Source organism: Saccopteryx leptura, chromosome 6 (genome assembly GCF_036850995.1).
Source record: "Saccopteryx leptura isolate mSacLep1 chromosome 6, mSacLep1_pri_phased_curated, whole genome shotgun sequence".
Taxonomy (NCBI): domain Eukaryota; kingdom Metazoa; phylum Chordata; class Mammalia; order Chiroptera; family Emballonuridae; genus Saccopteryx; species Saccopteryx leptura.
In genome coordinates, this window is record NC_089508.1 from 9,228,452 (window position 1) to 9,244,032 (window position 15,581).

General features: G+C 54.6%; 1 protein-coding gene and 1 non-coding gene across 2 annotated transcripts in view; both read right to left on the minus strand.

Annotated features, from left to right (window-relative positions):
• TUNAR (TCL1 upstream neural differentiation-associated RNA) overlaps window positions 1–15,581 on the minus strand; it is a 44,991-nt gene that overhangs the window by 11,932 nt on the left and 17,478 nt on the right. The gene's annotated exons all lie outside the window — the stretch shown is intronic.
• On the minus strand, window positions 13,721–13,796 carry TRNAV-GAC (transfer RNA valine (anticodon GAC)). The gene has a single exon. It is a non-coding gene; the product is annotated as a tRNA-Val (tRNA).

Below are 15,581 nucleotides of genomic sequence, written 5' to 3' on the forward strand. Positions count from 1 at the left end.
TGTGTCCGGATGGCCCGTCTCCTGGCTGCTCGTGCAGGCCAGAACCCCGCTCCAGCCCTAAGCCCACCCCCCCCACCCCCACCGTGCTCTCTGACTGCACGGCATCTGCACCCCGCTCCAGCCCTAAGCCCACCCCCACCCCCACCGTGCTCTCTGACTGCACGGCATCTGCTCACACCCTCTTCTTGGTTCGGACTCCTGCAGCTCACCCTCCCAGACTCAGCTCGGTTGGCACCAGCTCCAGGAACACCTTCCTGATGTCAGAGGCCTGCTGCGGACCATGTCTAAGCATCTTCTCCCTTAGTCTGTCACCATCCCTTTATCTGGGTCCCTCCCCACGAGCCTGTGATCTCCTTCGGAGGGAGGGACGGGCCTGGGTCGGATCCGTCTCCCTGTCCCCCAGACCCTGGCCCTGGCTGGGAGCGCCCGCGGTGCTCAGATCGCTCAGTGAATGCACGCGTGCACGAATGAATGGACACAAAGACGAAACTCAAGGGAGCCCAGAGGCCTGGCTTCCAGGTTGGGGGAGGGGGGCGGTGGCAGGCTGCACGTCGCCCTGACCTCGTCTAGTGCCCAGGCGAGCGTGGACCCGGATGCTGAGGTCCAGGGGCCCTGGGGTGATGTGCTCATTTTCTTTCCCACCTTGAAGTCTGATGAAAAGGAGGTTTGGTTTACTGTGTACGAAGCCAGGAAAGTTTAAAGGCCAATATCAAGAGAAAAAAAAGACAGCTCCTTCTACTAACACTTAAGGGAAATTTAACCAGCAGTTCCTCAGCTCAGAAGAGAACATATTTTTGGGTTGTGGGAAAAATGACTTACATTAGTTAGTCTTCCCCCGAGGAGCACCTGCCATCGGGCAGCTCCGCGGCCAGGCTGCTCATGCCACGCAGCGGAGACGAGACGCGGCTCTACGGGACGGTCCTCCACCCCCACCAGCAACGTCACACCCTGCCAGCCTGCTCCTTCTGCTGGTAGACCCGTCCCCAGTTCCCACGACCAGCAGAAAGTAGGGAAGGAGCCCGGGACTCTGAAGAGCTGGATTTGGGCTCAGGCTTGGCCCCTAATGAGTCATATCCCCTTAAACACATCATCTCCCGTCCATTCTGTAACTGACTCGGGATGGACGCAGGCCGCCGACGCTCAACGAGAAACACATATTTTCCAACAGCTGAGAGGAGAGCGTACTGGAGGGAAAGTGGGCAGCGCCTAACAAAACCCTCTGTGCACTTACCCACCAAGCTGGCAGCCCCGCCTCGGGCTGCACCGAGGTCACCTCTAGCCCTACAGAAGTACACATGCATGTCTGTTCATTGCAGCATCATCTTTAAATGCAAAGCTATGCGTTTAGAAATGATGCCTCCACATGCCCAACACAGGAGCGGGGCTGAATAGACTCTAGAGCAGGCACCGTGGAGCACTACGCAGCTATGAAGAAGGAAGGGGGAGAGCAATGGGGACGGGTTTGGAGAGAATTCCAGGACACGCTAATGAATGGAAAGGCAGGGTGTGAAGAGCAACTCAGAGTATGCTACAGTTCACGTAAAGAGGGGGCTTTAAAATACATGAGCTACTCATCTGCGCCGAAGACATGTGGGAAGAGTACACTAGAAACGGAAGGGACCGGCTCTCTAGAGGAGGCTCGTGGGGAAAGGATGGGACCGGAGCGCAGGGACACAGAGCTGGGGACACTGTTCGGTATCTTCGGGTCCAGATCTGACTTAGAAACGTTGTGATGTTTCATATGACTTTCATATAGCCACAAAAAAAATGATTAAAACCAACCAAGACATGAAGGAGGAAACCCTAACTGGAATATAAACAGCAACAGGTGGACCAAACTATGACCAGTCAGTAGCACAAGCTCACTGAAGGGGGTGGGGAAGAACAGACCTAACGGAAGGGATTCGGAAAATGGATGTTGACCGGATAGCTGAAGACAAAAGACCGGATAGAAATGTTTCGTCTCCATAATACAGTGCTTGTCACGGGGTCAACTGAGCTCAAGTACTGGTGGTTCCTGTTTATTCCCTCCGTGAACTGTGTCCAGTGTGTGTCCTTGGGTGGGAGGAGGGGTTCTTTCTGAACTCCCTGTACCTCAGCTCCGAGCTCTCGCAGATCCGAAGAACCAAGCCAGCTCTCTGAGCACCGAGTCTGGTTGTCCTTCTCAAGGACAGTCCCTCTTGGCTATGCCATCATCCTGGTAGCCGAGTGACCTCGGACACAGGGAGAGCAGTCCGCAGCACCCTAGAGTGACTGAGCACTCTCTAGGGACCAGGCAGTGTCATGAGCACTTGAGATCCACTGATTATCTTAAGTCTCACAACAACCGAACAGGGGGCAGTGCCAGTATCACATTTTATAAATGAGCAAAGAGGGGTCAAGTGAGAAGAAGGGACGTCTCCTGGCAGGGGCTACAGCTGGTGGGGGTACGAGAGACAGGATGCAGACCCCCACACACGGCCCCGAGCCCATGCTCCCCAGCGTCCCTTACAGGGCTTCCTGGCAAGCTGCCACCAGCCTCCCTCCCTTCTCTCCTCCCCGAGCCTCAGTGTCCCCATCCACGGGGGACAGCACCACCGGAGAGCTGCTGTCAGGATGAAGTAGCTCACATCCCTCTCTCCGCCCTCTCCACTCTTCATGGCTCAAAGGTGCAAATAATGAACACTTACTGAGAAATGCACCTCTCTTTTACTCACCCCCCTCAACATGGAAAAAGGATAGTCCTTTTAAAGGAAATCTACCTTGAAGACCTTGATCAGACCAGAAACAGAAGACAGTGAAGTGAGTGCAAAGGAACACAGATCTCTTCCTGTTGGCAATATGAAGGCACCGGTCTCCATTCTTGCCCCCATGGTCCATGGTGAGAGGTCTGACTGAAAAAATATGATAATTGTCCTGGCTGATTGGCTCAGCGGTAGAGCGTCAGCCTCGTATGTGGAGGTCCCGGGTTCAATTCCCAGTCAGGCACACAGGACAAGCGCCCATCTGCTTCTCCACCCCTCCCACAGGCCATGGCTTAGTTGGAGCAAATTGGCCCAGGGTGCTGACTCCATGGACTTGCCTCAGGTACTAAAATAGCTCAGTTGCCGATCAACGGAGAATGGAGCAATGGCCCCAGATGGGCAGAGCATCGCCCCATAGAGGCCTTGCCAGGTGGATCACAGTTGGGGCACATGCAGGGGTTTGTCTCTCCGCCTTCTTGCTTCTCACTTAAGAAAAGAAATATGACAAGGAAGGGGTCAGAAAGTCCTTTAAGAAGTGGGCTCACCACCCCCCAGCTCAAGACTCCCCGGCACTTGGGCATCCCCGTTTCCGAGTGCCCTGGGGGGAGCCCGGGTTTCCGAAGGGTCCAGCGCAGAGCAGGGCCTGACGCTCAGATTCCTTGGCACTCGGGTCTTACTGCGCAGACAGCTTGGCCAGCAAGTTGCAGATCAACAGCCTGGATGTCATGCATATTTTTCTTTGGAGGGTTGTACCCAGCAACACATCACTTACTCAGGAGCATTTGCATGTTAATGTGGTTTTTTTTCCACCTCAACCAGACAGCTGGGTGGGTTTTACCATCCACCGAGATACAAAAATCTCATCTCCGCATATGGATGGATCACTCCAAGTGTGCTTGTGGCTGTGCTGGAAATAGCCTGTGTCTGAACGATCGCTTTTTTGAAGAAACTGCTACTGACAGTGCAGAGAAAAGTCAGGGTTACAATTTTAATGCAGTAGTTGTCTAAAACTAGTATTAAAATTTTTTAAATAGGTTTCGCTATAAGGTATCACCACTGAAAAAGATATACACCATCTAGCTCCTGTGAACCTGCCCAAATCCCCTTTCTGCTCCCTTCTAATCATTCCTGCACTGACAGTAGGAACGCTTTTTCTGAAAAGACCACCCCAGGGCCTTTGCACTTCCCATTTCCTCTCGCAGCACACACTTTGCCCAAACTTCTGCGCTGACTTGCTCTGTCATAGCATGTCCAGCTTTGCTCAGATACAGCATCACAGAGAAGGCTTCCAGGCCACCCCACATATCCAGGTCCCCAATTCTTGTCCACACGCACTGCTGTCTTTTCCTCAAAGCACTGATCGTTACTTGAAAGTATATTCTTTTTTTTCAAGCTTTCCTCCCTACCTTGAAGATAAGCTGCCTGACAGCAATCTTGTCCTCGTCAGAGCCCCAGGGCTAAGAACAATGCCAAGTGTACTGCAGAACGAGCAAGTCCTTTCCAAAGCAATGCACAAGCACCCTGTTTTCCAGAAGAGGAAGTTGGGGCTCACTAGGGGTGATCTATGAGGAGCCAGGGGATTTTGCTCCAACACTCTTGTCCTGAGTCCCCATCCAGCTCCCAATCCATCGGGTTAACGCCTCCCTTCCACATTGACTCGGCTTACACCGCCTCCCTCTCTCAATCCCAGCACGCGGCTCCCGGCATCTCCGCTAACATCTACGTGGGCCCTGGAGCCCTGAACACGCTCAGCACACCCTTTCGGGTCGAGGTCTAAATGCGTGAGCAAAGTCCCCTCCCCTGACGCTCCGAGGGGGACAGGAATATTAGGCTCTTTCCATCTGACCTCTCGCTCAGGGAATGCTCACTCCCTCTCTAATTATTTCACCACATGGCTGCCCAGACTTCTGTTGGAACATCTCGGGGCCGCAGGAACCACCGCCTCCCGTAAGTGATTGCTTCTGTCGGCGCCGACAATTGGAGAGTCCTTACACCGAGCCAGACAACAGACCTGCTTACTTCTCTGCTAAGCACACGCCTTCTGGAGCTATTTCTTGGATGTCTAGCCATCTCAGACATTATGTTAAAAAAAAAAATAAAGCAGATCAATAATAATCTCTGAAAGTAAAAAGCAAAGAAAAGTAAGATCCTAAGAGATTGGTAAAGAAGATTAAAAAAGAAGGCATCAGAAAACACTTTAAAGACAAATGCCTCCATCTTGTCTCACCGCACGTAAATGGGCCATACATTCTCTCCACGAGCCTCTGTCCATACAATGGGGACTCGGGCCAAGTGAAGTCATCCTGTTTAAGGGCAGAGAGTCCAACGACTCATTGCCTGGAACCCTTAGCCACATTGCCATACACGGATGAAGTGCTTACTGTGTACCTGGCACTGAGCCCAGCATCTGTCCACTGGCTCAGTTATTGCCCAGCTCGGTCTGTGTTCCATCATACAGGAACCCCAGCCTCCACGGGCGAAGTCCTCCGCTGTCCTGCGCTCCTGCCCACCAGAGTCCCAGAGCCCCAGAGCATTTGTACCTCTGGCTCCTGGCTGGCCCCAGCCATGCCCGCCCTCCTCAGAGGCTCCACCGAGTGACATTAAAATCATGCTTCGTGCCGAGAGCGAGACTCAGCCGAGGACAGAGCCTCAGTCCTCCCCGTCGCCACACCCCCTGTGTTCAGCAGTCCTGTGCTTACAGACAGACTTTGTCCACGTTTTAGGACTCAACAAAAATACTGTACAGCAATAAATAAGAGCTCCTGTCAACGGCTGTCTCCATCCAGAGGGTCTGAGGCGTTCCCCAACGCGGGAGGGGGGGACATAAACTTCCTTTCAGTGATTTTACTGTTCGAAGGAGAAAGGTCTCAGTAGCAGAAGGTGAAGGCAAAATGAGCTAACATGCCTATGCTTTACGGTTATTCCACACTTTCTAATTTTGTATCCTATCCAGAGTCATAAACTCCCACAAATTCTTCCCTGTGCTGGTGGAAGCCCCAGGGCCCAGGAGTCCCGTAGGGGGCGCTGTTCCACAGGCACCAGTGGGTATACTGCCCGCACCACCACCACCACCACCAAGTGACACCCCCAGTGGAAGGTGTCCTTCCTGAGAGGGAGGAGCCCCAGTCGTAAGGGGCGGGGCGTGGATTCTGCTGGTCTCATCCTTGGTAAAGGACACTGGGCCAGGGAGAAGCTACCGTCCCCGCATGGGACTGCACACCCTCGGACAACCGCAGAGCTCAGAAGGCACTCCAGCACGTCTCCCGCGGGGGCCGCACCAACCAGGAGTGAGAAACTTGACACCAGTCAGAAAGAAAATGAAAGAAATTGAGGGAAAACAAAGGTCTGCATCTGCCCGGGTGGTGGGAGGGGTGCTTGCTGCCTACACCCCTGGTCTGGTTGTTGGCCAACTGTGTGACATCGGGCAGGCCACTCCCCCTTTGCGATCTCATTGTCCCCATCTCTCAATTGGGTTGGGGGGGGGCAAGAACCAAACCATCTCGGGCTGCTTCCACCTCCTACACCCCATGAATCGGGAGCCTCGGTGGAGTAATACACGTGTGAGTATATTACCAGAGAGCCACCAGGATCCACCTGCAGAAAGGACCCTTCCTCCTCTGCAGAGACGCCGGGCCAGCCGCTGTCTCCGGGCACAGCACAGAGCACTCCGCATCCCGGCTCTGACCACCCTCGGCCTCCCCTGCCCCTCTCTGGAGAATGAGAAACGTATTCCCTCCCTCCTGTGTTCCCAGCACTGAGCATGGGGCTTGGTGCCCCGCGGGCACACTGTGATAAATGCTTGCCGGATGGGTGGGTGGGGACTCTGGCAGATGTCTCCAGGGTGGCTCACAACTCTCTCTTGGGCGGAGACTGCTCACTGTCCCCCCAAATCCGTGCTCCGCTTCTCCCGGGCACACAGCCAGCCTGCCCTTCCCATCTGCCCCGCAGTGAGTTGTGGCCGTGGGACAACGGTCTTGCCAAAGGACGTGTGCGAGAGGATGTGTGTCGGGGCTCTGGGCGGGCGCGTGGCCACCCTGCTCTCTGTGCCTTCCCTCCAGCCTGATACAGGTGACAATGAGGTCCTAGAGGATGGTGGGGCCACACAATGGGAAGCCTGGGTCCCAGAATCACTGCAGAGAGGGGAGCTGTCCACCAGCCAGGGACGCCCACCAGGGCTGTTTGTAAGTGAGAGAGAAACGTCTCCTGTGTCCAACCCAGTGTGTTTTTGAACCATTTGTCACATTTTGCTTGCCTTAACTAATACATGAGCTCTGCCCTTTAAAAAATTAAAAAGGGGGGTAGGTAGCAAAAAGCTGAACATATTTGTAACTTTTCCTTTGAAATGGTTGTTCCCCGGGCTTTGAAGATCAAATCGTTTGTCCTCTGGTGGACACCATTCTTCCACAACCTGCTGCTATTCGCAGAAAATTCCAGCCTTCCTATAGCCAGCGAAGCAGGTGAATTGGGTCCCAATATCAGTGAGTCACCGGAGAACGGGTTCTGAGGGCCCACTGTGTGCACAGCGCTGGGATGGATGCCCACGTTTACTGCCTGTTTTTACAACCCCCACGTCACGGTCTGAGAAGTGCCAGCACTGTAGCACCGTCAGAGGCAGCAGACAGAATAACGGGTCCCTGAGAGTCCCAGCTCCTCCCCGGCGTGAGGGCACCAGAGGAGGGATGCTCAGACACGAAAGACGCAGGTCTGCTGTGCGGGCGCCCGAGTTCACTGCTAGGAGGCGTCAGCCACGCGGAGAAAGCCAGCAGCACTGAGCCACTAGGAGGCGGGGCTGTGTCCAGGGAGGAGGACCAGGTCGGATAGCAGAGGTCGGGGTCCCATTATCAGCTGTGACATTTCTACACCTGTGACCATGGCTGATTATTCAACTTTCCTGAGCTTGCTGACTTAGTAGCGAAGGAATAAACTCACAACAGCCACTGGATTTCTCTCAACTGGACGAGCAGGCCCACGAGGAAATGAGCAATAAAAAAAGAGAGAGAGAGAGATCAAGAGAAACACACGCTGACCTCGGAGGAGAGGGGAATACGGACTGAAGCAAAAAACCAGAAGAACAATATTGCACTACTCGGCACATTGACAGCTAGAAAACAAAAACAGGTTCTAGGAAAAGGAGCGGTCAGATAATAAGAAAAAGTTCTTAGAAATTAAAAATATGCCCTGACTGGATAGTTCAGTTGGGAAGAGCATTGTCCTGAAGCACAGAGGTTGCCAGTTCGATCCCCAGTCAGGGCACATATAAAAAATAGATTGATGTTCTTGTCTCTTTCTCTCTCTCTCTCTCTCTCTCTCTCCTCATTTCTCTAAAAGTCAATAAAAGAAACATTAAAAAAAAAGAAATTAAAAATATTAATGCCAAAATGTTCTTAAAAAGTGAGAAAAAAAAGATGAACTGGAAAATAAAGTCAACAAAATCTGGATTGAATAGCAAGAAGGCAAAGAAGTAAGAAAACATGAGAGCCAACAAGTGAGAGACTCAGAAACGCGAAGTGAAAAAAGAAGTGGAGATTTTTTTCTTAAATCACATACAGCAGAATCTCCCAGAGCTAAAGAAAGAACGAGTCTTCAAGTGTCAGGGGTCCACTGAGGACCCAGAAGAATGAATGAATAAGGAGTATCCTTGTGTAAAATATGGATGCCGAGGATGAAGAAAACTTCCTAAAATCTGCTAGGAAAGGGGGGAAAACGGAATAGAGAGACTCTACAAAGGACCTAGAACAGAGGTCTCAAACTCGCGGCCCGCCGAACAATTTTGTGCGGCCCGCAGACTAATCCACGAAGTTCAAAATATTTTGGATAAAATTAAGTAAGCCTAGGGGCCTACTTGTATTTTTCATTTCTCTAGCATCCTAGCTAGATATTAGCTTAGTTAACAGCAGTTGTGATGCGAACTACAGTTTCTGGTCATTTTGTGACACTGAAAAGTGTTGCGTAACAGTTGCCTTTTGTAGACCTAGTGCGGCCCGCCGAACAGCTGTGATCTTGCTCTGCGGCCCACATGCTGAGTTGAGTTTGAGACCCCTGATCTAGAATCAGATTTTCTCATCAGCAACACGAAAAGTTGTACAAAGTCTTCCAAATTCTGAAGGAAATCATTTTGAACGTAGCTATCTACCCTTGCTGTAAGTGTGAAATACAGACATTTCCAGACAGTTTCCTTCCCACGTCTCTTTTGTTAGGAGGCTCCGGCCCAGGAAAGGGAGGGCGGAGGCCCAGGATGACCTCTGGGGAGAGGCCTGCAGCGGAGCCTGCCACTTTGCACAGGAAGGGAGGCTCCTGAGGGGACAACGAGCCCAAACCAACCAACCAACCAACCAACCAACCAACCAACCAACCAGGGTCGGGCTCCACAGAACGGGCGGTATGAAAAATGGGAGAGGATAAAAAACAGGAAGAGACGACGAAGGCAGATAAAACAAGAAGAAAATAGGAAAGGCAATGAGAAATTCCAGGAAAGAAAAAACACAGGAAACAAAATCCTGCACACACATAAAAAAAAGAATAAAAATAAGGTCATGATCCAAATGGGAAGCAAACTAAACTATGTCACGGTTTCAAGCAACAGGCAGAGTTCCAGCTAAGGGAGCCGGGTGACTCTCTACTGGGACAGTCTGCCTCGAGCAATGCAGGCGTGTGCGGCTGGCCCGGGGCGCAGGGATGGAACCCTGGCAGCGGGTTAAGCCAGCAGCAGACACTCCTGATACGGACAATGCTCCTATCAGTGGCACCTCCTGCTTCCGAGGATTACAGTCAAGCTACGAACAAAGCACATGGCAGAGAATACAGGACAGGATGCGGCTATAAAGGACCCCGAGGTAACGCGACTCCTAACGTAGAAAGGTGCACGGTGCCGAAAGCCCGGAGAGAGGCAGGAAAAACGGGCGGGCACGATCACCCTCCCTGGCCTCACGACGTCGGGAGACAGACAGACGAAAGCATCGTGGAAGGATGGTGGAGCCAGACGATTATTTGAAGACTAAAAAAAGTAACTATTAGCACTTGAATAAAGGCGGGCAAGGATAGACAGAGGAGGCATCAAATCTCTTCTCCCTTCACAACATTCACAGCTCTGGCCTAATGGTGACAAACTCCCTCCCTGGATACACAACGCTTGGCTCGTGCAAAGGTGGAGAGGGTCGTGGTGAGGGTGACATGCACTCACCACCCGAATAGCATCCCCAGGACGGAGCCTGACACAAAGTAAACCCTCAAAATGGACAAGGTATCATATTATGCAACTGCCTCTATAGGCAACAATGTTTATGCATTGATTTAAAAATAAAACTCTTTGAGGTTAAAGAAGATATGCCAAGCAGAACTCCTGGAAGGGACACATCGAGACTGACCTGGCGTCAGGGTGGAAATTGTCGAGCCCTATTTTGGAGACCGTTAAGCCGGGCAGGGCCACCTGCACTGGGAGGTGATGGGTGGCCCCTGGAATCCGTGAGGGGGCCTGGCGGGGAAGGTGTCCCGTCCTGGGAGAAGGCTCAGCTCTCCGTGCTCCCAAGCCGTGCGCAGCTGTAGGGATCTCTACCCTGCATTGTGTCAGCATAACGAAGTCTTCTTTCTTTACACACAGAAAATAAGTCTCTACACCTTTCAGAGAGCCTGGCCGCCTTATAAAACAACTACTTTCCGGTGGGATTCAGACAGCTACCACGCTGCCGACGTTATTTGCAGAGTAAGGCAAATGCTGGGGACGCTCTTGCTGTTTTCATGAGAAGAGAAACACCTGAGGCTCAGGCCGGTCCCCAGAGCGCCGGAGGGTGTAGGGCGGTTTCTCTCAGCCAAACAGGGCAGGGGTGCCTCGTCCCAGGAGGTGGGGCTGGAACGAACTTTGTTGCAGAAGGCAAAAGTGTCCAGTGGGCCCCGGGCAAGGTCTGCACACTCCCCCTACTCTAATTCTGACCGTGCCTCGGTCTCCCCAGTGAGCCTGAACACCGAGGCCGTGCCCCGCCCCGCCCGCTGCGTGCCCTCCTGGGAGACTGCACTCTGAGCCTCGTTTCTCGTGCTAACGCCTCGGGGCGGCGTGAGAAGCAGAGAGGCTGGGTGAGCAGTGGGACCCGCACAGGCGTGGAGCCAGACAGAAGCCAATGCTGCCACTCGCTGCCAGCGTGACCTTGGGAATGTTTCTTAACCTCACTGAGCTGTGGCTTTCTCAGCAATGCACTAATTTATTTAATAAAGGCTTTACTGAGCGCCTGCCTGGGGCCAGGGGCCAGGGGCCAGGCTAGGTGAGCCATCAAGGAACTTAGCTTGTAAAAGGCCACTGGGCGGCTGACGCTGTGATGGGCAAACACACGGAGCTACAGGAGGCCAGAGACACAGAAGCACGGCCTTCGGGGGGTGGGGGGCGTATCGGGAGAGGGTCACCTGAGGGGTGACACCTGAGCTAAGACCTGAAGAAGACACCAAAGCAAGAAAGCCTTCCAGGCTCCGTAAGGCCCTGACCACATCTTGTCAGGATTCTCAATCCCTGGGAAAATCCGGGTGGCAGTTCCCACTCTGTGGAAATGTTGTGAGGTTTAGGGAATCCATGAGGCTGGGGCAGGGCGCTGACCCCTGGGACCTCGTGATACAATGTCCTGGAACCAGCCTGGAAAAGCACGCTGGCTATTTGACTCGACCACCCCATGGCCTGGATCTTAGTTTGTCTTGCCCTCCATCAACTCTGCACTCCTCTGCCCCCTAAACACACACAAACACAAGCACACACAAGCATGCACACGCACACACACACATACCAACTACACGCACACACTACTGCTTTGCTGAAATTCCAAACCCTCCGGACACTGAGTGAGACTGAGGTCCCAGCTCTCCATCCACCGAATGGAGCCTGCATGCAAATCTGCTGGTCTGTTCCCGGGATGAGAGCCCCACCCCACCCACTGGCGTGGGGACGTCCCAGCAGCCTTGCCTAGCACTCTCCTCCCGGGACAAGACACCGATCTATTCTCTCCTGCCGGACTGTCCTTTAGGTGGCCGGCTGGACTCCTTTCAAACACGGCTCGGAGGAGCCCTCCCCAGGAACCCGCCGACCCCCGTTGGGTTTCCGTGCTGGTTCTGTGCTCTCTGCACTTACCCGGCTGGCAGGATTCATCACCATAGTCTGGAGACGCTGCTGTCTTATCTGACGCCTGTGTGGTCAGAGCCGCCGACTGTCCCTGCCCTCAGCTCCAGCCCACAGCCAGCAGGGAGGACGTGCTCGGGAGAGGTGTGCGGCGTGGGTGAACAGTCCACCGGATGGGAACGCCACACAGCGCCCTAGGCCACGCCCTGAGAACCCCCTGCGTAGGGACACTCCGGGTGCCGGGTCTCCTGCCATCCGTGCCGTAACCTTTACTAGATCTTTACTGCAGGGTCTAGTTCCCCCTGAGGTTGCTGAGGGCGGGCAGGCCTCTCTCTTGAGATCACTGGGGGCTCCCCTGCAGCGGGAGGAAAAGCAGGCCAGCTTGCCAAGGGTGTTTTTCCTTCGGGCAGGCCTGAGGGATTTTTTTAAATGTAGAAACCTAACGACCTATAGACCCACAGCCGGCACCTGCAGAAGGTCAGGGGCTTGATTTCAAATCTGCTTCCTCCATTGACTGGGAACAGTTTACACCAAGAGAAAACACACTTCGGTGAGCACGGCTGCATCCAGCGGCCCGGGAGCCCACCCCTCTCCTCGTCCTGTGCCCCGGTCCTCACGGAGCTGGGGACTTGTTCCCTCCCCGCCCTCCTGCTGCCTGGGCTCAGGGCGCACCAGGCTCCAGCAGGGCGGGCTTTGTCTCATTTGCCGGATTCATCTAAGGGTCCCTAACCCACTGTGGCCCACGGTGAGTGTTCATGAGAGTACGTTAATAGGAACTGCGCTGTCTCAGCCCCAAGGAGAGGACTTCTGACAAAATAGCATTTGTTTCACCAAAAAGAGACCGACTGTGGGAGGCGAGCTTTTCCCTTCAAACCCCTCAACATCCCACGGGCCCTGTAACCAGCTATCACGGCCACTAACCCAGCTTGGGGCCTCCCGGCAGCTGCTACCGTGCTTTCCTTTGCCCGAAGTCTGTCCTTTCCTTGAACTGAGAAGGCTGTCCACCCAAAGGTGCCCAAACCAGCTTTCCACCCTGGACAGAGAGCCGCACGGGTATCTGTGTGCCAGGCACAGTGCTTAACCCGCCCCCCACATCACGTCTGCAAGGCTGCATCTCGGGCCACCTACCGGCGATGACCCATGCCCAGGGCAGAGCCATGGCCCAGCCCTGGTAGTGCATCTTGGCCCTGGACGCAGTGCCAGTGACGAGCTTTTCCAAGTCCAAGGGCCTGGGCCCCAGTCAGACCAGCTGCGCCACAGTGCCAGGCGAGGGGGCCCGGCACCAGCGTTCTCTGAATGCTCCCGCGGAGCACTCTCTCACGTGCAGCCGGGGCTGAGGACTCCGTACGCCACGTGGCCTCGGCCAGCCCGTCCTGTCCTGCTCTCCTGACCATGCACCAACTTTGCACCTGGCGCTCTGCTGCTTCCTTGGGGAACATTCAGGCAGTTTGGGGAATGAGGCCGCCACACAGGGCGCGGGGACAGACAGAACCCTCAGAACTGTAAGGAGTTAGCCTGGGATGACCCCTTCTCTGTTGGCGCTGGGCCACTTCAAATTCTTCTTTGCAGGAAACTTTTCTTTTTTTTTTCTTTTTTTTTTTTTTTGTATTTTTCTGAAGCTGGAAATGGGGAGAGACAGTCAGACAGACTCCCGCATGCGCCCGACCGGGATCCACCCGGCACGCCCACCAGGGGCGACGCTCTGCCCACCAGGGGGCGATGTTCTGTCCCTCCGGGGGTCGCTCTGCCATGACCAGAGCCACTCTAGCGCCTGGGGCAGAGGCCAAGGAGCCATCCCCAGCGCCCAGGCCATCTTTGCTCCAATGGAGCCTTGGCTGCGGGAGGGGAAGAGAGAGACAGAGAGGAAGGAGGGGGGGTGGAGAAGCAAATGGGCGCTTCTCCTGTGTGCCCTGGCCGGGAATCGAACCCGGGTCCCCCGCACGTCAGGCCGACGCTCTACCACTGAGCCAACCGGCCAGGGCGAAACTTTTCTTAAAGGGTCAGGCAGCCCATATTATCAGGTGCCCTGGCCCTCACAGACTCCCAATTTGCCCCACGCTCCCATCTCCTAAGAACCTGAGTTCCCGGGCTGTTTTCTGTGTTAAAATGGAGAAGACCGCTGCTGCCCAAGCTCCCTCGCCGCCTGCTGCCCCCCTCTCCTCTTGGGTCGCCTCTCGCCCTTGGCAGAAGGCTCCCAGCAGAACTCTCTAGAGGGTCCCTGTTCCCCTCTCTGGTCCCACCCTGCGGGACACAGTCCCGCACACTTGACAGACCGAGAACAGAGAACAGAACTCATCTTCCTACTTGTCCTTCTACGGGGGGGGGGGGGGGGGCAGTCCTGTCCAGACCCCCTCCCTTTCCCGTGAGCTGCTTCCTCCAGGGCCGCCTTGCCGCCCGCCCCGCGGCCCGAGAGCGGGGCACCATCCTCTCGCACTACGCTCAGCTCCTCAGCTCCGTAACAAGTCCAGCCACCTCCTCCTGAGCCACCTCCCAGGTTAGAACCGGAGCTGGCATTTCTCGAATGCCTGGTTTTAATTAATATGCATGATCTCATCGACTCCCCCGGCAGCCCTGCAGGATGCTTGGAAAGTGAAGAGGCTCGCCCAGGGGAATCTCAGAGTCACCCAGCACCAGCCACGTGGTGACTGCATCCACAAACACGTGGCAGCTCCCAGGCATCTGAAACAGTGCTGGAGGGAGGAGAGGGGTGTCCAGGTGGCCCTGCCCTGGGGATGTCTTCTCTCTGGTCAAGGAAACAAACACACAAACCAGACTAGCTCAAATGCCTAAGCTCTGTGTCACCTCCTTAAACATAGCTGCCCCTGGCTGGCCCTGAGGTGTGAAAACGCCCTGACCTAGCGATGCACCAGGGGCTGCCTGGAGCCCCGAGGAAGGACATCACCGCCAGCCAGGGGCGGCGCGCTCCCTGGAACACACAGTGTGCCCGAGCAGCCACCCACTCACTGCCTCCAGGCATTGGCAGCGTCCCAGCTAGATGCCACAGCGGCACAACCTGTCCCCAAGAGCTCCGAGCTGGCAGCAGCTCACTCCACGCTCATCCTGGCAGAGGAGCTGGGAGACACAGGGGCCCACTGGGGGCACGTGCAAGGGACAGGTGATATTCCCATGGACCGGATGGCACTGATGACTCACAGAGCCTTCCGATTGAGGGTGTGACCCACCGGGGAGCCACCCCTCCCCCAGCAGTCTCTCGGCGTAATGAGTTATGTCCCCTAAAACATATGTTCCAGTCCTAAGCACTGATACCTGTGACTTTATTTGGGTCTTTATAGACGTAATCGAGTTAAGATGAGGTCATGCTGAATTATGTTGAGCCCTAAATCCGATGACTGGCGTGCCCCTAGGAGTAAAGAGCGGGAGGTTTGGAGTCAGGAACACAGAGGAGGCACACAGGGAGAAGGGATAGCCATGAGCCAAGGACTGCTGGCCACCACCAGAAACTAGGGAGAGGAAAGGAAAGATCCTACCCTAGGATCTTCAGAGCGAGCAGGGCCCTGCTGACCTTGACTTTGGACTTCTGGCCTCCAGAATACATTTCTGTTGTTTTAAGCCACCCAGTTTGTGATAGTGTCACAGTGGCCTCATGGCACTAAGGAAGGACACATCACAGCAAGACCGGAATCCCTGCCCCTGGCCCCACCTGCACAAGTTGTGCATAATGGGGCTGTGAAGTTGGTAATGAAAAGGTTGGGGTTAGAATGTGGCAGTAGAGGGAACCTGGTCCACATTCCTGTTCCCAAGGCAGC